Consider the following 22,881-nt stretch of genomic DNA (forward strand, 5'->3'; position numbering starts at 1 on the left):
ACATTACATTGTAATAAGCTCCTTGGAGTTTGCAAAATAAGTTTTGTTCTTTCAAATAGTTAATAATGTCTTTGAATTGACAGCGATGGCCTCAAAATATCTACATAGGAATTGTTAGTTAGATGGTGATTCGCTGATATGTAGAATCCAATTTGCTGTAAATTTGCCAATTTAGCAAGCAAAATAATTTTATTTATGCTAATATTTATTCTTCCCCTTTCATGACCACTTGTATGCGATTCTACTAGAATTGGAATAAAGTCAATTAAGCACCAAAGCACAGTTTTAATAAATATCAAAATGAGAATGAAAAATGAGGGCGGATTTAATTGGAGAATATCCCTCAGAAACACTGAGTCTTGAAAAATGTTATGGCTATTGACTGGAAAATAGTTTGTGGCAGAAAGTCAGGGTAAGTGACAATATATGATTGAAAATAATCAGGATTATCTATATAATAATTTGAGATTAGCTTGATGAAGCTGATAGAACTTCTTAAACATGATACTGTTAACCAAACAGCTTGAATCCTGAACTGTGGAGTTTATATCTAAATTCCCACATAATAACATGTCCACATTCACATGAAAGCTTATCTTGTACTTTTGACTATCATTCATTCACTCAAAATAATTTAGCCAGCTCTAGGCGAAGATTGGATTCTATTCATCTTTTGCCCTCCTTTGTGCCAGATTCTATGCTAGATGTCTTGATCAAAGAAGAATATCACATAATTCAAAAGATTGATAATCTCCCAACCCTAGGAAAGAGATAGAAGAATAAACTAACAGTCATGGGTATGTGTAATTACTATAAGTAGTGGAATATTTTGTTTATTTATAGGGGAAAAAATATCAAGACTTCCTGAAAAGTCAATAAAAATTTAGCAGAAAGTTAAGACTTTAGCTTAAAGGATGAGTAGAATTTCTCCATATAGGACAAGAATGAAAAGGCTTTAGATGGAATAAATAAATATGCATACATAGACACAGGTGAGTACGCAACCTGCTTCCAGAAGTTCAAGTAGTTCTCCATCACTGAAATGAAATACAGACACTGATAGAAGATGAACTATGGAAAAGCTAAAAGGGCCAGATCATGATTCAGGGCATTAAATGCCAACGTAAAGATTGGACAGTTGAGGACTGTTGAGGCAGGGAATGATTATATGATATTTGTGTTTTAGAGTGTTAGCCCTCATGTAGACCCTAAATTAGAAATGGAGGGGGGTCAGCTGCAGGAAAACTACTGTAAAACCTCGGACGAGAAATGAAGAGAGCATGAACGCAGGGATGGACACATGGTCATGAGTGGGGTTGATGAATGAAATGATCATCTAAAAAGACTATGAAGATGGTCGTGCCATGAAACTGTAGGGGCATGTTAAAGAACACTGTAGCAATGACTTACTAACTGGTCACAAACCTATCTCCTTCCTTCCTAGACATGGGACCACTTAGACTTAGGCTGAATTTTGCAGCTTCCTTTCCAGTTTTGGTGATTATGTGACTGAGTTCTAGCCAAGAGAATGGGAGGAATAGTAACATGTGTCCCTTCCAGACCAGGCCCCTGCGATCTTCCACATCGTTTCCCCTCTCACAAAGTAGACAGAGACTATCAAGGTGACAATGGAAGCCACCTACTGAAAAGGCACAAGAATGCAAGACGTGCAAAGACTATGTTCCTGAACCAGGACTTGGAAGAACACTGCCCCAGATTAGGAATGTTTAATTTTTGCTTTACATCAATGAAACATAAACTTTTGGGTTTGCTTGTATGGGTGGCTAACAACACTTTAACTAATACAAGGTGCTATTTGAAGAAAGTTCCCCATGATATTACAGTGTTTTTTTCCTTTCATACTTCTAATATTTATAAGTAGCTATATGCACCTGTATCTATAGTACAGAAACACAGTAGATAGCAGTTACATTTATATTATAGTTAAACCAACTTTTGTTTAAAAGGCCCAGTATTGACTTTCTAGGATAATTATTTAGAAACCGTGACAAAAAAAAAAAAAAAAAAATCAAGCTCACTAGTGTACAATATAACAAGAAGGCTAGGCCTCTATAACAGTAGAGCGATGTTCCAAATCTTTGTTTAGATAAAGTCATTTACTTATTCAAATTTATGGCAGGATTTATATTGCTATCTACAAATAGATATCAATAGTTAAAGAGATTTTATAGCTTTTTGACATTCAATATATTATACAGGTTTAAAAGGCTCTGGAAAATGGATGAACTATCTAAGCTGAATAACTTTCCACTTGTAAAAACGTTTCTTAAAGTACAGAGCCCTCAGATTTAATACTTAGTCTTGCTTGTTTAAGCACATGGTAAAATGTAGACAGGTTTTTCATTTGACAGAACAATCCTGACGGAACAATGCAGCCTCCACAGGGCTAACGCCAAACTGAAAAAAAAAAAAAAAAATGACAGGCACAACTTATTAGAGGAGATAATTTCAGAAACGCTTACTTTCAATGCTTCTTTTTAAGTAATACTATTTTATTTCTCTTTTGACATGAAGTCTTCTTTTTTTACTGATGGTACCTTTAATTTTTATGTGATCTGGGTACATCGTTAGCCCCCAAATTAAGATGCTTTTGAGCCAATCCAAGCGCCTGAGATATTGCAGAAGCTCTCCTGCATTACTTTGCATATACAATAGCTTGTTTTATTCTGCATTAGGTTCTTACAAGAGTAATTTCAATTTACCAGTTAGTAGCTTAGATAAAAGCCTGAAATCCTGTGGCCAACCAGGCCTCCAAGGCAGACATTAGCTATTTGATAAAACCATTGAAAATACAAGAGGATGTACATCTTTGATTAATGCAAATAATAGGAAATTTTCTCAATAATGTTTGGTTCTGGGCTGCTTCCAAAGTAGTAATTCACAAAATATGACTTTTTTCATTGGGGAGGTTATAAAAATTTGTTTGTTGGAGGTAGGGAAGGAAATGTAATTAAAGGCTAAATTCAGACTCATATTTCGTCTTAACCAAAAGAATATGTGTGATTTGGACACTGGTCACCTAGGCACTTCCTATTTTAAGGCAGTGCACATTGTCAGCAAATCAAATTATCCAATTGCAAAACTACATCTGGCAGAGCTAGTTATGCCAGGTAACCTTAAATAGAAGCTCGGGGGGTAGTTAGCTGTGTCACTACACGGGGCTTTGCTGGTAAGTGTTATCTGAAGTTCCTCCATGTAGCTTTGCTATTAAAAGAATAAAACGCGAAGAGGTGAAATGAAAACATTAAGCTTGTGGGTATATGTGTGTGTTTTAATGTCCCCTTTGCATCTGAAAGTGCTAACAACAGCACATTTAAAATAAAGCAACTCTAGGGGTTCATTTTATATATTAAAAAGTTTTTTGGGTATTTTTATTTTCTAACTTTCTTATGGTCCTTATAGAATGAAGCTTTAGATCATAGATGCTTTAGGGAAGGCCTATTATGCATAATTTACATTTGGAAAATCAAGGAGCTTGGATTTGGATTGACTTCAGGTACCAATCTTATCTAAACACACCCAATAAATTACTTTTGTTGTTGTACTAACAATCTGAAGGAAGCTTCAGTTTGTAATCTTGTCAAAGTAGCATGTAAAGGTCTGTTTATAATAAAAAAAATATATATGTGTTACACTTTTGGAAAGCTGATTTAAAGTCGCATCTGTGAAGCGAACAACGTTCACACGCACATACATGCATATACACTCCAAAAGTCCAGTCAATTCAGATCCGCTAATACCTTTTTTTTCTTTTCTTGTCTTATGAGTGGTGATATCACTTATATATGAGATCCAAAGGGGTCTGGCATCTCCATTAAGGCTATGAATCTACTGGCTGTCTCTGAAGTTTGTTTTAGTGCGAACATTAAATAAAAAGCACACTTTCCTATATACAATTCTCAAAGCAAATTTGTTCATTTGTATGATGGCCAAATCAGCCTATTGGCTCTCTAACAGTTATGATGTTTCAGGAGGGGCATGATGTATCTTTGAAGGAAAAAAGAAATGAAAACCTTCTGGGTGAATCATTGGAAATACAAGTTTAGAATTTAAAGATTTCCTAGAATGTTCAAGGTCTGCAATAACAAACTAAGCTTTCCTTCTAATAAAGTTAGGTCAGTATTGTCCCAAGAATGAGTTGGCTTGGAGTAGTTGAGGTCTTTAACTCTTACCCAAATATTCTGAGATCAAGTTTAATTTATTCAAATTTATTTGTTCCTTGAAACACAGTAATTATCTTCAGTTTTAGCCAAAATCTGGGAACAATGATGGAAAAAGAGAAGTGCAAAGTGTGGGATTAAGAATTTTATAAAGTTGTGAATCAACTTCTAAATAGTCTGCATATGATACCCAAACATATTAATTTATTCACCCTAAGACTGTCTATCCTGTAACTCAAAACCTTTTGTCAGGTCTGAGAAATGGTTTGTTTTCTTAACCTAATGTTGTTTTAAAGGGCAATACCCAGATGTTCTGGGTTTGTGATAAAGAGAGAATTAATGAGTCTGTCTGTCCAACTAGAGCCTACGTACAAATCTGTACAGATGCCAATTGTAGGGCAAAATGTGATGTTCCTGGTGTAGAGGACTCACAAACATTTTGAGAAAGTAAAATGTTTTAATTAATCTTTCCTTCAAATACTTTTCTTTCTTGTAGTCTACCAACAAATCGATTCAGGCATGTTGTGGGATCACATTAAAACTAAATCTGTTGCTTCTTCTTCATTTATAAAACCTTAAAGCAATTGCTTCTGTTGATGCAAGTTGAGTTTCGCTATGTTTTGTTGCTTTAACCTTAAGCTTCTCTATAAGCTGTGTAAACTGAAATTATAGATCTCTCTCATTTTCCAAGTTGTTTCCCTATAAGAAATCCCTTCTGCTTTCTTCCTAAGTAAAAAGACTAAAAATGTATTTGAATAGAAACTGTAACAATAATGACCTTGGCTAAAGTTTGGACTGAGCATATCACACACGCACCAAGAAGAAAACTCTATCTAAGATAAACTGAAGGTCACCAGAACCTTCTGAAAGTATTTCACTAAAGCACTTTCATTTTATTTTTTCTTTATTTTGTCTAAGTGTTAACATAAGAAATCACGATATAAGCACGTTCTATATCTATTGTCTCTTGACATATGAAACATTGACATTTTCTAACCTATGTTAGTCTGATCCCTGAATTCTGTCTAAAAACTTGAAGTGACTTTACTGAGTTAGGTTTCTCCTTAGCTCTGAAAAGGAGTTTAGATGTAAATCTCACTTATAATAATGGAGTGTGTGTGTAAATCACTACACATGTAGGTGAGACTGCCTCCTGGAGTGTTGATTTAGAAATTACAATATATATCATGTCTCTTATCCTGCAGAACATAGTAATTTTATAGGGCAATTAACTAATCCCCACCTGGTGAGTATATTCAGGTGAAGGTGCTGTCTTTTGTCCTATCCACCCTTCTACTTTAGGAAAACATGAATGCCCATATATTTAACTATTTGAAGCCCAGTCTTCTTTAGGACTATCACTTTTCCTGAAACACTCATGAATGTGTTCATCAAAAATTACTATAGAAATTCTAGATATTTGACATAGAGTATATTTAAAAATGAAGTTTGAAAATATTTAGGGTAAAAAAAATATTTAGGGTATAAAAGAGGGAAATCAAGAAATTTAGTACCTATCCCAATTTTTTAAAAGAGATTGTTTAAAATGATTTTCTTTTCTGAAACAGAACAGATTTCCATTACTTGCTGATAAGCACTTTTATTTTAATTTTATTTGTGTGAGTTTTAGGGTTTAATTTAACATATTTTCATTTGGTGGTACCTGACAGTACTTACATATTAACTGTAAAGAGTAGGAAGATTCTAGGAGGGGATTCAGTGTTCATTTTTTTATAGGAATATTTTTCTATAAGGTTTAACTTTATGCTCTGTGATCATAATAGTTTTTGAGTGTGCCACCATGGAAATAAATGTTCAGAAAAAAAAAACATTTTTGTTTTCTATCACGAGTTTAATAATTTAATTTAAACTGGTACAGGTTTTTGACACGATGTACAATAGGACATAATTCTAATATCATCTGTGTGTGTATGGAAATCATGGTTGAAGTTCTAATCTAAATTATTTTGGGGCCAAAACTAAAGAAAAATGAGATCTAGTATCCTGCTTTGGATGATATAAGTAATCTAACTTGCAATTTTAATTCACACAATTCATTTTTTAAAAATATGTCCCTACCTATTGCCAAAAGAATTTGAGCCAATTTTGCACAGAACTGGAAAAAAATATTCACCTTGACTGTCTTTCTTTCATAGTTTTCTTCATCCACATTTTTATTTTCTTCCTTTGAGACAGGAAAAAAAAGCAAAATTATTTTTAAAGTTTATGTTGTCAGGATCTCCAATTCAATTCCGTCTGTCTCAAAGCTTGAGACTTCCAAAGGAGTATCTGAAAATGTAGGCTAAAAGCCAAAATTCTAATCATTAACACATCTTTATAAAAAGAGACCAAAAGTAGAGAATATAAAAAAGAAGAGAAAAATGATACCATTCACAGATTTTGCTGCCAGAATGGTCAATGTCCATGTTGTGTGGTTGATTTGTGATCTTTCTTATAAAGCATCAATCATTTAAATGTATTTAGTGAGCTCCTCATCTCCCACTGTTCATTCTGTTCTGGACTTGGACTTTATCAGCACTGGCCTTCTTTTATATTTTCAAATATATTTATCTCTTTCCCACCTCAGAACCTTTGCCCAGGACATTTCTTCAGCCAGGAGACTTCATCTTCTGGCTAGCTCCTTTTTATCCTTGTTGAAGTTAAATCTCACCTACTCTGAGACTTTTTCTGACAACTCAATCTAAAATTGTTCCTATTTCTTAAATCGTCTTGTTCTATTGCCTTCAGAGTACTACTGATCACAGTATATAATTGATTTTTTTTTTTTTTTTTTTGTTCACCTGCTTGTTTAATGTCACTTTCTTTCACTAGCCTGTAAGCTCTATGAGGGTGAGGCTATTTTATCAGCCACTCTGCACCCAGAGGCTAGCACTGTCTCTGGTACATAGTAGATGATGAATAAATATATTTTTAGTTAGAAAATAATCAAGTCCTGTGATATAACAAAAGAAGTGAAAGCTTCTCTTAAGAACCCTAGATCTGAGTGAGACAAAAATATATGTAGAAATTAAAAATATTATTATAAGGTAGTATGTCACTGATAGCATTGAATAAAATGAGAAATCGTAGAGTTCTGGAATGGTCAAGAAAGTCTTAATGAATTGGCAAGACTTGAGCTTTGACGAAAATCACAGATTGAACGCATACAGATTCACAGAGACTAAGCCAATCTCATGATGAAGAAGGGGGTATCCTTCATTCAGTAATTCAACAAATATTTTTGAATATTTATAATGTTTCAAATGATGGAGTCACAGCAGCAAACAAAACAGACAACCCCTTGCCCTCAGGGAGAAACAGCACTGTTGACTGACCTTTAAGGAATTATTTACTCTATGTCTCCTTTACCTCATCTGAAACACTGGGGTAAAAATAGTCCTTTGTTGAAACACTGGGGTAAAAATAGTCCTTTGTATTGAATGCTGTGTGTCTTAAACAGGTATTCTTGATTTTCTTTTACCACCTGTATGAGAGCCTCCCCTCGGTTTTTGCATACTTTGCTGCTAAGGGCTACCAGCTTTTTCAAATTTTATGGACAACTGTATTGGTGCTGGTTGCAGCATATTGAAAAATATACTGCAGCTACTTTCTTTGCTAAAGAAAGTCATGATTATTTTTTTTAAAGATTTTATTTATTTGGGAGAGAGAGAGAGAGAGAGAGAGAGGAGAAGCAGGGGCAGCCGCAGAGGGAGAAGCAGGCTCCCCACTGAGTAGGGAACCCTATGTGGTGCTTGATCCCAGGACCCTAGAATCATGATCAGAGCTGGAGGCAGACACGTTGCCAACTGAACCACCCAGGTGCCCCAGAAAATCATGATTAATTTCTGATGTACTTAGGCACAAGAGGGAGGTGTTCCATTATGAAGTTCTATATCTTCACATATGCCACCTGGAGTCAAAGAGCTGACTATGAAGCTTTTCTAATGATGCAAATTCAAGAGTGAGCTCTGGACCAGGTTGAAGTCAGTCTACAGGGAGGGCAGAGAATAGATGTTAGTAACCTTATTAAAGAAGAATCAGCATGATTTGTTAGCTACCTGCATTAGGGTCATTGGCAAATATAGGGGAGAGAGGGGAAACAAAAGACTCATGCTAATATGGAGATCTGTAACCCTAGGAAAAATATTATCATCGACAGAAATAGGTAGGTAGATATATTAAGAGTCGAAACCAATTTGAGGGAAAAGATGATACATTGAGTGTAAGCAAGTCTGATAAGATAAACTCAAAAGCATTACTAACAATTGGAGATGGTGTTCAGACTAGAGAAGAATAAATATCATTGGGATTGCTGGTGGGAATAGGGTGCTATTATAATTAGGCCAGAGACTCAACAACATACATATTCTAGCTTGATTCACTCCTCCTCTTCCTTGTAAGGTCTCCAAGGTGTATATGTATATATATATATATATATATATATATATATATATATATATATATACTACTGGTAAGGAAAGTGAAACAGCATTTTCTTACTAATAGGAACTTGCAATCCAAACCCTAATGCAAAAGCTAGATTGGAATCCATAATAAATACCTTTACTTAAGCTAACCTTGTTTAGCATATGTGCTGCGGAAGAGAGCACAAGCTAACCTTTATCTAACATTTACTTTACCTAAGTTAATCCTTTTTCCTGTTCCTTCTTGCTACCCTACACTCACCAAACACAGATATCCATTGCTAACAGAGCTAATTGGATCCAGAGAGTCTAATTAGTTCATTTCTTAGACTTCCAAATTGAAACTTCTAATCTTGCTGTAATACCAAGGAAAACTGTCCTAGGTACAGGAAAAAGGAGGCAGAGACAAAGATTATGAAAGAGTTCAGCCGCAATGCCAAAGGAAGAGCCAATGTGAGTATTCAAGGCAGGGGTGGGGTAAAGGAAGCTATGAAAAGCAACCTTAAAATCTTACCATTTCAAATGCAATGGAGAGAAAAGCAATTGCATGCTCTTATTATTCTGACCTTCTGAAAATTCCACCCTCAGGAAACTATTCTTTGTCTTTCAACTTGACCCTCAGCCCCCTCACTGGGGAAGAGAAGTTAAAAGGAGAGAAAGGAGGGACGTTGAGTCCTAAAGAAAACTCATAAAGAGAGTATGAGTATAGAGAACATAGAGTAGAGAGCTTAGTCTTTATTAATTCTTCAAGGTGGAGAATGTGATTAAGTAAAACCTAAGTCAACAAAGAAATCAACGATTGGGCAAAGACAGACTGTGCTAAGGGAAGGAGAGCGCTTCAACAGGTTTATGCCAACAGTGTCACATGATGCAAAGGTAAAGGAGAAAGAGATCTAAGAAACCACCTTTGGACCTTTATATGTGACAATCGTGAAGTGATGGTGTCTTGACTGGCAGTGTTCCTGGAGGTAGTGCTTGTGAAAAAGTATTAACTACAAGCGTAGCTGGATGACAAAGACTGCGAAAGTATTTAATGTCTATAGTAAATATAACTGTATGCTTAATGTTATTTTATTTTATTTTATTTTATTTTTTTTATTTATTTATTTTGCTTAATGTTATTTTAAATGTATAAAACAAGAGTGGGACTCCTTGATCAAGTATTTTTGGGAAACTGAGAGTTTCCTCCCTCAATTTCTTCTCAGAGCTGTTAGTATGCCAGTTAGGTCCTGGAGCTCACAGTGCGGAGATGAGAGTGGAAATAAATTTCTGTCTTTCCATAACTTGTGTTTGCCACTAACCTTTTTATATCAAGTGTCTCGGGCCAAAATGTTGAGGAACACATTTTGGGAAATACCTAATTAGCATGTTTCATGCAGAAACCAGATTATGGAAAGTTCAGAGGGGAAAGCTCGAACAGATGAAGAAGTAGAGGTTATTGTGTTGTGAGAGATTAAATACGCAGAAGAGACAACGGCCAACTTGCCCAGGAAACGAACTCCTTTGTAATAAACAGCTTATGAAGCCAGTCTTGCAGTTAGCCCGATTATTATCTCTGGTGACAATCCTCGAAGCTAAACAGTAACTTCTGTAATAATCAGCCCCAATTGGCCAAGACTTGGTTAACAGTTGACAGCCTCCCTAATTTTTGTCCCTTCCGACTTAGGACCAACTACAGAGAGTCAAGTCACACCCTTAATCACAGAAGAAGGATGTCCTTCCATTTAGCTAACCTAGAGCTTTCTTGTGCCAACAGCCTCCAGTCAGGGTATACCTAAAGCCTCCCCTCCCCACCCCACCCCCTTTTTTTTTTTTTTTTTTTTCTTAGTAGAAAGCTTTCCCACTCTTCTGTCTGCTTTTAAATATCTGTCAAAACACAAGTGATGGTGACTGAGTCCCTTGCTATTGTGCGCTCTAAGTAGCCTCTGCTTTGCTTTTCTCATTCAGTGGGCATTCATTTCTTCCCACAATTGTAAATGCTAGCTTTTATTTAAAGAGATAAATTAATTAGTGTGTAAACCCAAGGAATGAGCATATTTGGGTAAAGAGTTAAATGTTAAGATGATCTATGTTTGGGAGGAAAAATGTTAGAAGTCAGTGGGAAAAAAAAAAAAAAAGATCAAAGGTACTGTGGACAGGGGCCGAGGGAGAAAGAGAGAGACTGGGAGGGAGAGAAAGAGAGAGAAAGCACTTGACAGGGTCAGTCTCGAAAGAAATAGACAGATAAATGGGGATAGGAACCCCCAGCACATAAAGGGGTGGAGAGATGTCTTCATACTTCCTCACCCTCATTCTTCGACCTCTAGATGCAGACTGAAGCCCCCGAAGCGGAGCTTGCATTCCATCCAGCACGGTGGAGCAAAAAAGCTGAAAACAAGAGCCGGGCCTTTTAATTTTGTGTAGTTGCTTTGAACTGTCAACCAATTACTTGACCACACAATCATTTTTGTTTCCTCAATAATAAAAATAACAATAATGGCTTGGATTTCAGGAAAAATGATTCACATGGAACAGTTTCAGCCTCTCTATTAGATTACTTGAAGGTCAGCATGAATCAGCCAAACCTGTTCTTAATGTAATGGTAACTAGGACTCTCCACCCCGTCTCCCTGTTATTCTCTTCTCCTCCCTGGTCTCTTTTGCCAAGAAATCTTCTACATCTCCACCTCTGCCGATGGTAAGTCCTAAACCAGCCTCTCAGTAACTTCTCAGCAAAAATATTCTCTTAAACTTTATTTGCCTTCTCCTTGTTCTTCCCAAATATAGGACTTTTTACAGAATACAGTGCTCTTGATAGAATGAGCTGGATGTTTAAAAATTACCACATTATTTTGCCTGGCACTTGGAACAGACGGAATCCACCTAGGAGCTTCTCTTAGAGATGCAAATTATCGGGTCCTGCCCTAGACCTCCAGTATCAGAAATTTTGCAAATCAGGTCCAGTAATCTGTGTTTAAACATGCCCTCCAAAAAAAAAAATAAATAAATAAATAAAAAAAATAAACATGCCCTCCAGGTGATTTTTGAATTTTGAGAACTGTTTTAGGGCAGGGATTGGCAAACCACAGCCCTTGGGCTAAATCCTGTCCAGTGTTTATTTTGGTACAGCCCAGGGAGCTAAGAATGCTTTTTGCATTTTTAAATGATTGTTTTTAACATCACATGAAAATTATATGAAATTCAAATTCCAGTGTCAACAAACAAAGTTTTATTAGAGCCCAGCTACACCTATGCATTCACCACGCATTGTTCATTGCTACTTTTAACAGAACTGAATAATTGTGGCCACGACTGAATGGTCCACAAAGCCTAAAATATTTACTATCTAGTCATAAGCTCTAGGTCATAAGCTTCCTAGGAACGACTAGATGTGTTGGTGATAAGCACTAAAAATTTACTTTTCCTTTTGGCATCTTACACTTCAGAGGTTCATTCCACGGGGCTGGAAATCCAATGGCATTTCCTCTGTCAGACTCCTTTTATCCCCCAAAGTCAAGCTCATCAAGGTTGCTTCCCAGCGAGGAAAATGTCATAACAAAGGGATTTCTCTACCTTAGATGTAATCATTATAGTCACTTGGCTAAGGTTCGAAGCATAGTTGGAGACTTTTCTGGAAATATCTTACCGCTGGCTTACTAGAAGTTCTCAAACTCTGCTGTGCATAAAATTGCCTTACAGAGCTTGACAAAAGTGGAGATTCTTGAGGTAAATTCCAGAAGGTCCTGAATCAAGAATTCTGGGTTGGGTATCCAGAATTCACAAGCACCCTGGGTGATTCTAACTCCAGTAATCTGAAAGACATACTTTTGAGAAACATTGAAAATGATTGAATTCTGTAAGAGTCTCCCCATTGCCACGGAATAGAGGCAAACTGAACTTTAGGTTGAGGCATGGGATTTGGGGTTAGAAAGTAAAAGGGAGAAAACTTTTCTGAAACTGTGAACATGTAAAAACTTAACTGGATGTGTGATCCAAAGCAGACCAGATTTTCAGGAATCAGAAGCTACTCTAGCTGGGGGTGTCTTCCTGAAGCCAGAGAGATGCCCGGTATATCTTTTTATTCTTAACATATCTTAGTTATCTAAGACTGCTTCGTAGTGTAGCCATTTTCAATACTTCTTAATTCATTTAAGATTTCTCTATGGAAGAAAGAAGCCAGCCACCTTATTTGCAGTATTACCTACGATTTGACCCAAATCTATTCAGTGGACCATATATTGCTCTCTTCTCACTATCGACTCCCTTCTTTCTATTTTATACCTCATTTCTCTAAATTTGGTAGAACAGGGACTTTTTGTGTACTTTCTGCCTAAGGCCTTTCATATGAAGAGTGAAAATTGCAAATTAAAGAAATATGAACCTAAAAAAGTATAGGTCTTAAGACACTTATCTTTTCTCACTTCTCTATATTTCTAATTATATTTACCTTTCTACAAATATTAGCAATATGACTCAAACTTTTCAAGATACCTTTTAGTAGAAAGTCTGCTATTGAAGGTCTTGTATACAGCATGAATCTGATTGTTTAACAGTGACTGTAGAAGAGAAATGTCATTCTTAAAAGTTTTCCCTCCCTTTCTGAGGATTGTTTCAGAATTCCAGGCGACACTCTGCTCTTTCAGTTTTTATTATACAGTGAGCTTTTTAGTGATCATCATAGTAAAAAAAAAAAAAACACACACACACACACTAATTCATTTTCCTTTTTACCCAAATCCCAGAAACAATTGCACAGGATGACTGAGTAAATATTTTCAGGTCTAGATCAGAAACTCCAGCAGGGACTTGAGCATTATTTGGTTCAATAGAATCCCAGGGAAATAAAATCCCCAGTCTTGGGGTCAATGGGCCCAATGTGAAGTGAAGAAGGACCTGCTTGTCCCTCTCCTCGTAGGCGAGCTTTTAACACATCACAATCCCCACCCAAAAGAGTGAACTATTCTTTTATTTCCTTCCCTCAACCTCTCCTGCTCGCCCCTCTGCCAGCAAATCTGAGAGAGATGAATCGTGTGAGAAAGTTGGGGGTAAATGAGCTCTCTGCACTGGCCTGCCACGCACTGACTCATCTCGAGGAAGCAGCACACTTCTATGGCAGAGGGCAGCTATTTATTTATTTATTTATTTGTTTCGTGCATGTGCTTTTCCAGACTCATAACATACACCATCAGCCTCCTGAGTGAGTTCCAGAAATGAAAAAAATCATAAATTGAATGCACATGGAGAAACCAAGTCTCCATCCAAGACCGCACAGGCTCCCCACCCCAGCGCTCCAAGTCCACACCCTCATGGTTTACATGGCACCTTTCTTCCCAGGATCCCAGAGAGCTGCTCCAGCACAAAGGAATTAGACTAAGGGAAGGATGTGTTTGAGTTTCCTTCCAGACTAGTAAAAGGAACTACTAGGCCCTCTAGAGTTTAAGGCCGCACAGGCAGGCTCTTGTATATAGCAGGGAATGAAATTAAATCTTAAGCCTCTAGGTGTTGATTTTTCCATTTTAGAAAGTCCAAATCACTCCTGATTATTATTGTTATTACTACTATTTTATTCTTAGGGAGATGAGTACGAAGTGAGAAGACTTTTGCCTTTAGAAATATATTCACTGGCACCCCACTTCTGCTTCATTTCTTCTCATTTATCATACTTTCCCCCCAAATATCAAATGCTCTCATGTTGCCTTTCTTCCAGGACAGCGATCAAATCAAATTATTGATATTAAGGTGTTTGTGATGTGTACTGCTCATCTCATGTATACCCATGTATTCTCTTTATAAAGAGCCAGACCCTAAAGAATGATTGCAGATCAAAAGAAATTATTGCAGATGAAGGAGTTTGATGTATTTTTAGGATAAAATTATCAGTGTATATAGGTCTTTGCAACAACCCATACGCATGTAACCTGCCAGCTTCTCTGCCTAGGATAAGGCCTGCTTCACTCAAAGTAAGGTTGAGACCGTCCAGTAAAACGTTAAAACTCATCGACTTGTCAGAGCCAGCCTGCTAAATCTGCTGCTTCTCCCTGTACACACGTCTTCAACCTCACTCACTCATTTAAATTGCTGGTATAAAGACTTAACCATTTAGTTCAAACTTTGATGCTTAACAGAGAATAGGTAAAATCTGGGATCTGAGACAGTTTCAGTGCTAGTATCTAGTTAAGGTTAAGTTCTGAGTGGTCCATTATATCTCTTCCACTTTCTTTGTTGTGACTTGAGGCAAGTCCTGACTCCTTTCTGCTTTACTTCAGTGCCTGGGTTTAATCCCCCAGGCTCTGGCCACCAGGACGGTTATCTGTTCCCATCCTGATGCCTGGTTTTATTGCACTGAGTCTTATTGCTATAGAACCCAGAGGGCCTGGCCTCTGCTTTCCCCATCTAATATATCTAATACCCTTCTTTCACAGTTTGCTTCTTCTTACCTTCAAGAATGGCTCAACCTCATGGGTAGAGCACTCAGTGTGGGCCTGAAAAAGTATAGAACATGAGACCCCCAGTACTTAGAAATCACTATGCCAGGACCCTAGAACAATCAATCAACCCATTCCCTTACCAGACTATAGTCTGCTTGGTAGAAAAGGCAGATACCAAGAGGACAGCCTAATATTACTAAGGATTCATAATGATTGATGAATGAACCCTAGATATGTACAGATATTGGCTATTGACACAGGATCTTAGATATTATGAATTCTTCTTTTTAGCCAATGATACTGAAACTCCCATAAGGTAAAATTAAATTGTCCAAGATAATAAAGCAATTTACAAACTGGCCCAGGATTAGACTTTGATGGCTTGAGTCTTAAGACAGTGCTCTTCTTCTTTTTTTTTTTTTTTATTTTTATTTATTTATGATAGTCACAGAGAGAGAAAGAGAGAGAGGCAGAGACATAGGCAGAGGGAGAAGCAGGCTCCATGCACCGGAAGCCCGATGTGGGATTCGATCCCGGGTCTCCAGGATCGCGCCCTGGGCCAAAGGCAGGCGCCAAACCGCTGCGCCACCCAGGGATCCCAAGACAGTGCTCTTCTTATTAAACCATCTTCCCTGCTCATTTCTAATAGTACTAATTAAAAAAAAAAAAAAAAAAAGGGAAAAAATCCTTGGGCAGCATAGACACTGTTTTGAAGAAAGCCTGCTGGCTCCATGGCACCATTCTCCTCAGGCCTTCCAGAGGCCTGATCAAGCAATGGTACATGGGCCTCTCTGGACAGAGGCTTAAGGTTTTTGCTTATATTATATAAACAGAAATAAATCCACCAAAATTAAGATTTTCCCAATCGTTCCTACTTCTGTTTATATGTTGGTCACATTTGACATTTTTACTTTATATCGTAAAATGCTTTCCATGCTGTTATTTCAGTTTTCCAAAATTCCAGTTGGTATTCCTATACCTTAAACTTGTTCCAATTTTAGTAATTGTGTTTCCAGCAGCAAAGTGCCCCTTCATTTATTATCGATATGTTTCTACTGCAAAGGTACCAGAGTCCTCCCCTCTACTATCACACCAGCACTGCAAGGACATTGATGTTCATGATGATGGCACATTACAGCAGTCAATGTGCAAACTTGCCAGAGAAGGGTTCCGTTTTCTCCACAAGTCTTTCCATAATGAAGCATATCATTCATGGATTGTTCTGAAAGCTGATCAAAATAAAAGCTCAAGGGATCAATCATCGCCCTATATATACAGAGAAGCTTATGTTACTATAATTGGCTAGAAACACACATAAACTAGAACACAGATCCCTGCCCAACTCGAAAGTGAAAGAAGCTCTGCTCTTGGGAAAATTTTCAAGAATTGAAAGAAAAAATGGCGAAAGAAAAAAATTTAAATCAGAAATTTAAATAACCTAGACTCCCTTTCTTCTCTGAACATTGCAATTAATCATTGTTTTGGAATCAATTACATTTGAGGGGTGGCAAACTTTTATATAAAAATAGCAAAGCACACCTTACCCTCAAGAGGCAGGAACAAGATTTGCAGACCAGAATGGACAAATATATTGTTGTTGAAGAACCCAATGTAGAAGGTAAAGCATGGTTCATTTGGGTTGTAATATTAGAATGTTTATAATATTAACATATTGTTGTTTTCCTTCTGAAGGAACTTAATTATGTCTGCTGCTTGGAGAATGGAATTTTTACAAATGACATGTATTATCTTGTCATGGTCAAAAACAATTAGTAATTTATCTGTCCTTTTCTTAGATGCCTCCTTAAATCTGCATCCTAGCCATTTTCTTCCGTCTGCTAATACCACAGATTTACTGTTCACCACCCACTCAAATGCTGGTATGCAGGCCACATGTGCATACACATTTTTTTTTTTTTTATGTGTTAGGGCTGAGTAACAAGTAAGGTTTTTGCAATGGAATGAAAACAAGGGTAGCTGCTTTCACATAAATATCATGTGTCTCCTACCTGTGAATAAAAGGACAAATAAAACACTCCTTTTTTCTTCCTCCACACAGGCATTGTTGTTTCCTACTGTAGAAAGTCTCAAATAAGCATATATTGACATTGTATTCCTTTGCAGCATTGGTGTTGTCTATCAAAAAAAATTTTTTTTTTTTTTTGAGAGCAACTCATGTACCAAGTAAGCAGCGATGAAGCTCTGCTTTTTTCTTACAAGGGGTATCCCAGCAGGCAAACATTTGCAATGGTCTCAAAAACAGATAAAGAAAAGAAAATTTAATGTCTTTTAAAAAATGTATTTCAAGTTGCGGAGTGAGAGTGAAAAAAAGAGTATTGGGAGTTATTCTATCTCCAAGTTCATATTTTTAGAAGTCTTTCCCTTTACAGAAAGAATTAATCTAGTTAGTCTTGGAGATATTTAAAAATAAAACAAAAATAACAACAACAAAATTACTTTAAACCACCAAGCATTCCTATTCTTTTAGGTAATAAAGACCTTTTACTTAGAATGAATTATGTATTAAACTTTTTTCATGTCTTTGCTAGCTCAGCAAACCTTTGTTCTGAATGCTTTGTGACCATTAGTGCCTTTGATTATAGATTACACCACCATTTGATTTATTTTTTTTTCTCATGGGCAACATATTTCTTTCATTGAGCAACATTCTGAAACTTGGAAATCTAACCTGTGTTTTAGTCTTAGGAAAGGAACATTCATATGGTAAATCCTCCCCAGTTGGACTTGGTATTCATTCAACTCTTATATGGTTGATTTTAGGCCAGGTTTAATTATGCAATCACCCTCAACTCAAAGAGGATAGTAGGAATACAAAAGCACTTGGATTGAATACAGTGCCAGTTTTCTTGAAGAAGAAAAGTAGAGAAATGTTAATATTTAACACTGGAGTAATAATCTCCCAGTGCAAGTCTAGAGAGCAATAACATAAATTGTTTGTGTAAATTAGAGCTAGATTACGTCTGAAACCCAGGCAAACCGTGTGCATCTCTGCTAGTACTCAGAAAAAAAAATAAGATATTGTTTTTAGTTCTTCTTTTTATCAGGAAGAACAAGGAAATCAGGCACCTGACCTGAATGTTTTATGATTAGAAACAATTTAAACATGCCAATACCACCTCTGAGTTCAGTTTTTTTCTTCCAGAAAATTGTGGTTGCCTTAAACACAGTTTCCAGGGAAGTATTTTTTTACACATTCTGAATTGCTTGTCCAGTCATTTTCTTATATTACATTACTCACATCCCCTTGCTGGAGGAAATTCCCTCTTACAAATGCTGTATCACTGGGATCTATGTATATTTATGTAACCCTGGTAGTTCTGTTTCTTCTTAGACAAACTCAATGGCACTATTTCCTGAACTGAGCTCCGTTGTCTCCATTAATATTAAATTCACACTCACAAAAGGCGAAATGCACTCAAATCTCCCAGGCCTTTTCTTCAGGATATTTATAGCTAACAAGGTCTGCTCTGATTTGGGGGTTTACTAGAGATTCCTCGAACTTGCTAGAAAACAGCTTTGCAATGCATTGGTTCGATGCTTGCAGGACAACTCTTCCTTCCATATCGGCATGCATTTTCTCTCTATTAATGATCCAGAACAAGGATAAATCAGAGATCCTTAGCCCTAGCTTAAAGAAGCACATTTTCCAAATAAACAAGCAGAAGCGTTGAGCACTCCAGAGAGCTGAGACCCCCACGATCGTCTGGCTCATTTGAATGACCCAGAAAGGTTATGCAGACTTCTTGTCTTACAAGAGCCTTCCGAGGCCCCCTGGGAACAGCTACAGGCTTGCTTGCCATAACTGAGCAACACAGCCAGAGTTTTGCCCTCTAGGTGATAATACTTTGGGACTTCACATGTTTCAGGGCCTATACCCAGGAGCCTGGAGGCCATAGATTGCAGTACGTGATCTCATGGTGACATGAGCCCTGTCTCTGTTTCTTACAAAATGAGGAGGATATTGAGTTAAGGTTGAGGAGTTAACTGTGAACTAGTATTAGGCCCACTGTATCTGTCCTTCAACCCTCACACAGTGTAGGTTTTTTTTCTACGCAAGCATTGCTTTGGCCTGTAAATAAATCGCAAGGGTATTGGACCCTTCAATAATGACAGCAATCATTCTGCAAAAGATTGAGGCCCACTTCCAGGCTAAGTAATGTGACTGCTGGGTTTTTCTTCTCGTTAAAACTTTGAATATAGATTCATTCCTTCCTAATCATGTATTCTGAGATTTTTCTGAATGGTTCACTTTAATTTGTATGTGAGCTAAACAGGACATTTGCTAGGTTAAAAAAAAAAAAAAAAAAAGTACAAGCGTCCCCATCCTAGTTACTGTCTAAATATTACATCGCTCATACTTTTACATACATTTCTGTGGGCATAGAAGTACATTTTCCTAAATGTTTAAGCGAGAAGAACTCATGCTGTTACTCTTCACAAATTTTCTTAGAAATGTTTTCTTTGGGGGCCGATGGGGCTGATTTTTTAGTTATTATTTTTTTTTTTTCAATTTGTGATCTCAATACTGAAAGAATCCTCCTGAATCCCTTTTCATTACTCACATGTAGTTGATCACGTTAAGAGGCTTAGAATTATTTGGCAGATGTTCCATGTCTCATGATTTCATGCAAGGCAGCAGAAAAGCAATTATTGTGGTATTTCTTTTAAAAAAAATAGAAAGTTCTCATCTGATCTGAGGGCTGGGTGGAGCTCAGGGTGTGTCTCTTCTGTCTCTTCTGGTTTTTGGTGGAGTTAATTTTTTCAGAGGAAGTCCATTTGTTAGATATAGACGAGGAGAAAAGTGTACGGAAGATTATTTGTGTTTTGTAAACTTTTCAGAGGGTGATCGTATATACAGCTTTAATCTAGAGTCTGAGTCAGGAAATAAGCGAATTTCAGAACTTTTACAAAATTAACAGTGAAGGTAATAGATGGTAGAGCTCTGGAGGTTGTTGGTGGTGAGGTGGTAGGAGCCTGGCTGCTGGTGGATTAACAACTGTGTCTGCACTTAGAACTGTGGCTTCAGGGGACCCCCATTAGATTTCATTAACCTTTCAGCCTTTTTCTTGCAGAGACTACCTGGGTGGCCAGAATAGCAAAAACTAACATAATTGGGGCTTGAAATATAAATCAACGTGGAAATTCTGGTGTTGGGGTCAAGATATTAGTTAGTCATTGACAGAAGAAATGTAGCTTAGAAATCAGGACATAAACTGGTAACTCTGTTTTTAATCTCTTGTCACCAGCAACATAACTCACGGAAATAATGTCTCATTTCTCACATTTTCACCATTTACTATTGTAGAGGAATACATTGAAAGACATTTATTTTATTTTTATTTATTTTTATTTTTTGAAAAAAAATTGGAACCATTCACATGTGTATAAAAAAATCCTTTAGCTCTGCCCCAAAGCCTTCCTGCCCCACTCATCTCTAAGGGACATCCTGTGTGCTTCATCTATATCTCAATTACTTGTGATAATCTGAATCTGAAAGCCCCGATCATTAAGCACACAGATAATTCAAATTCTTCATTATAGACCTACGTCAGTCACCATCTCCCCAAATTTTATAAGAGCCGCAAATAAATCATATCATCTGAGGTATTTAAATTTCATGTTTTTCTGTTTCTTTCATTGTACATCTGACAAAAATCCTAAAGAATCTTAGAATGGCCAAAGTGCATACACTAGGAATAGAAGAAAACAGGATCCTGGATGATCTATTAACATAATCTGTGAATGTTTTTTTTAAAAAATTGCATACTTAAAACTGTAACTGCGAGAAGAGACTTTTTTCCCCTGTATTTTGACTTTCTTACATATTTCACAAAATCAGTCATCTCATTTAGTTAAAAATAGTGACATTCCAATAAAATTAAAAGAAAATAAATGTCTCCCAAAAACATACACACACATATACACATTCGAATACATACTTCTCCAGTATGTTTATGCGTAACATCCATTAGCACAGTTCCACGTTTACAGCCACCACTATATCTGACCCCTCATTCATGAAAGCTCCTGCTGCTTAGCCTTGAGCTACTGGGCTCCTGTCATTTCCCACTGAGCACACTGGGGTGGATTTGGGTGTCTTGCCCTCATTTACAATCTGAACAAAAGAAACCCAAGCCAAGAAAGCAGCTGGCACCATAAAAACAGTAAAAACTCTAGCTGGCATCTCTGGTTGCCACTGACTAGCCAAATATCCACAGGGAGTGGTGCCAATATAGATTTCTGGGACAAAACAACAAAATAGATTTTAGTCAATAAACATTGATTTGACAAGAAATCACACAAATCCGTCCATACCAAAGGACACGTACATCCACAGAGTTCCAAACCAATGAGCACATTATGGACAAATTGAAAACCTGCCTAGGCTGGATTCATATGTGGCACATGCTCTCCAAGGTCTTCATCTGCCAAATATGGTTATATGTTAGGTGTCAATGTTGCTCTCTGATTGTGCTACCAGCTGACAACATAAACCATGGACACTGACAAAGCAAACACATACCATCACTCTGAGGGTGGCGTTTTTCAAACTTTCTTGAAATGAAATGAAGGAGACATGTTTGCAGTGAGGCCTAGTATATACACAGACATACAAACAACAAAGGAACTAAAATCTCATGAAACAATATGTAGCCCCTGTGAAGGGCCAGTTTTCTTCTGTGGAGTTCTATTTCATTGTTTTGGTATTTTAAGCTATTGTTGTGGCCATGAAATTGATTGTAATCTGTTAGTGAGTCATGGCCATAGTTCTAAATATACCCCATGAGGAGGATAGAAACTTCTCATCCTTTAGGACTTGCTTTCATTTCTTAATAGGTATTTGAGGGAAAATAGCTTTTCTTTTTCTTTTTCTTTATCTTCCTTTTTCTTTCATTTTCCTTTCTTTTCTCTTTTCCTTCCTTTTCTTTTCTTTTTCCTTCTCTTCCCTTCCCCTTTTTACTGTTCTTTTCGAGTTACATACAGATACATAGCTATTTCTTTAACAATTCCCAGCAGATATATGGCTGGAGAAAATGACTCCAACAGATTTAACATCCATTGATTAACTACCATGTGTATAAACCTAGGATGAGTGTTTTAAGGATCCCTAAAGACTAACTCAAAAATGGTAGGTAACAACATTCATTGCATTTAAATAATTTAAACTTACATTTAAAGAATTACAATCAATTATGTAGTTTTTTTAGGGTTAATTATTCATCTAGAGTTGACCTTCTTAAGGAATATTAAAAATAAATAAATATTGGTGTGCAAAGTCGAAATCCACCAACTCAAATAACTCTTTTCCTCTCCTTACGATGAAAATTCCACTTAAGCATCCCCTGAACTTAGGGATACTAGTGGTGGTTAGAGCTGGGAAATCATCAGTTTTGCAATTAACACGGGACAGGCAGATTTCTGGGAACCATCAGTCTCCCTTCTTGGTATGTTTATTTGCCGCGGGATGCCCTCACTGCTCCAGTAATAGGCATTTGAATCTAGCTCAGCCCATCAGGGGATACAAATTAGTTGGCCACTCTAATTTGGTCAAGATTGGGCATGACCCAAAGCAACCAGTGGAGTCATTACTGAGAATCAAGCCTAAATTACCTGGGAAAAGCCATACTTGTTAAACTTTCTTGTAGGTTTTGTTACCTGTGACAAAGCACATAAATCTTGAACAAAAAGTGACCTATGTAAAACCTACATAAGAGTAAATTCATATACTGCAAATATTAATTTGGGCCCTGGATCTGGCAATACTTAACAATGAAATCAAAGTTAGAAGAACCAACTCATTTCTTACAAAAACTGAATGAATAAAGCCAATTTTAATTGGACTTCTAAT

The 22,881-nt window shown here is 36.8% G+C and overlaps 1 long non-coding RNA gene across 13 annotated transcripts in view; it reads left to right on the forward strand.

Annotated features, from left to right (window-relative positions):
• The window catches only part of LOC140611963 (uncharacterized), a 157,786-nt gene that overhangs the window by 104,695 nt on the left and 30,210 nt on the right, over positions 1–22,881 (forward strand). For 3 of the 13 annotated variants that reach the window (XR_012013286.1, XR_012013289.1, XR_012013290.1), the window contains one exon: positions 10,912–11,072. The exons of 2 other annotated variants lie outside the window; for them this stretch is intronic. This is a non-coding gene — a long non-coding RNA (uncharacterized lncRNA). Of the gene's footprint in view, positions 1–10,911; positions 11,078–22,881 lie in introns of those variants that run through there. 8 more of the 13 variants (XR_012013285.1, XR_012013288.1, XR_012013297.1 and 5 more) reach the window with 5 other exon arrangements.

This window comes from Canis lupus, chromosome 20 (genome assembly GCF_048164855.1).
Source record: "Canis lupus baileyi chromosome 20, mCanLup2.hap1, whole genome shotgun sequence".
NCBI lineage: Eukaryota > Metazoa > Chordata > Mammalia > Carnivora > Canidae > Canis > Canis lupus.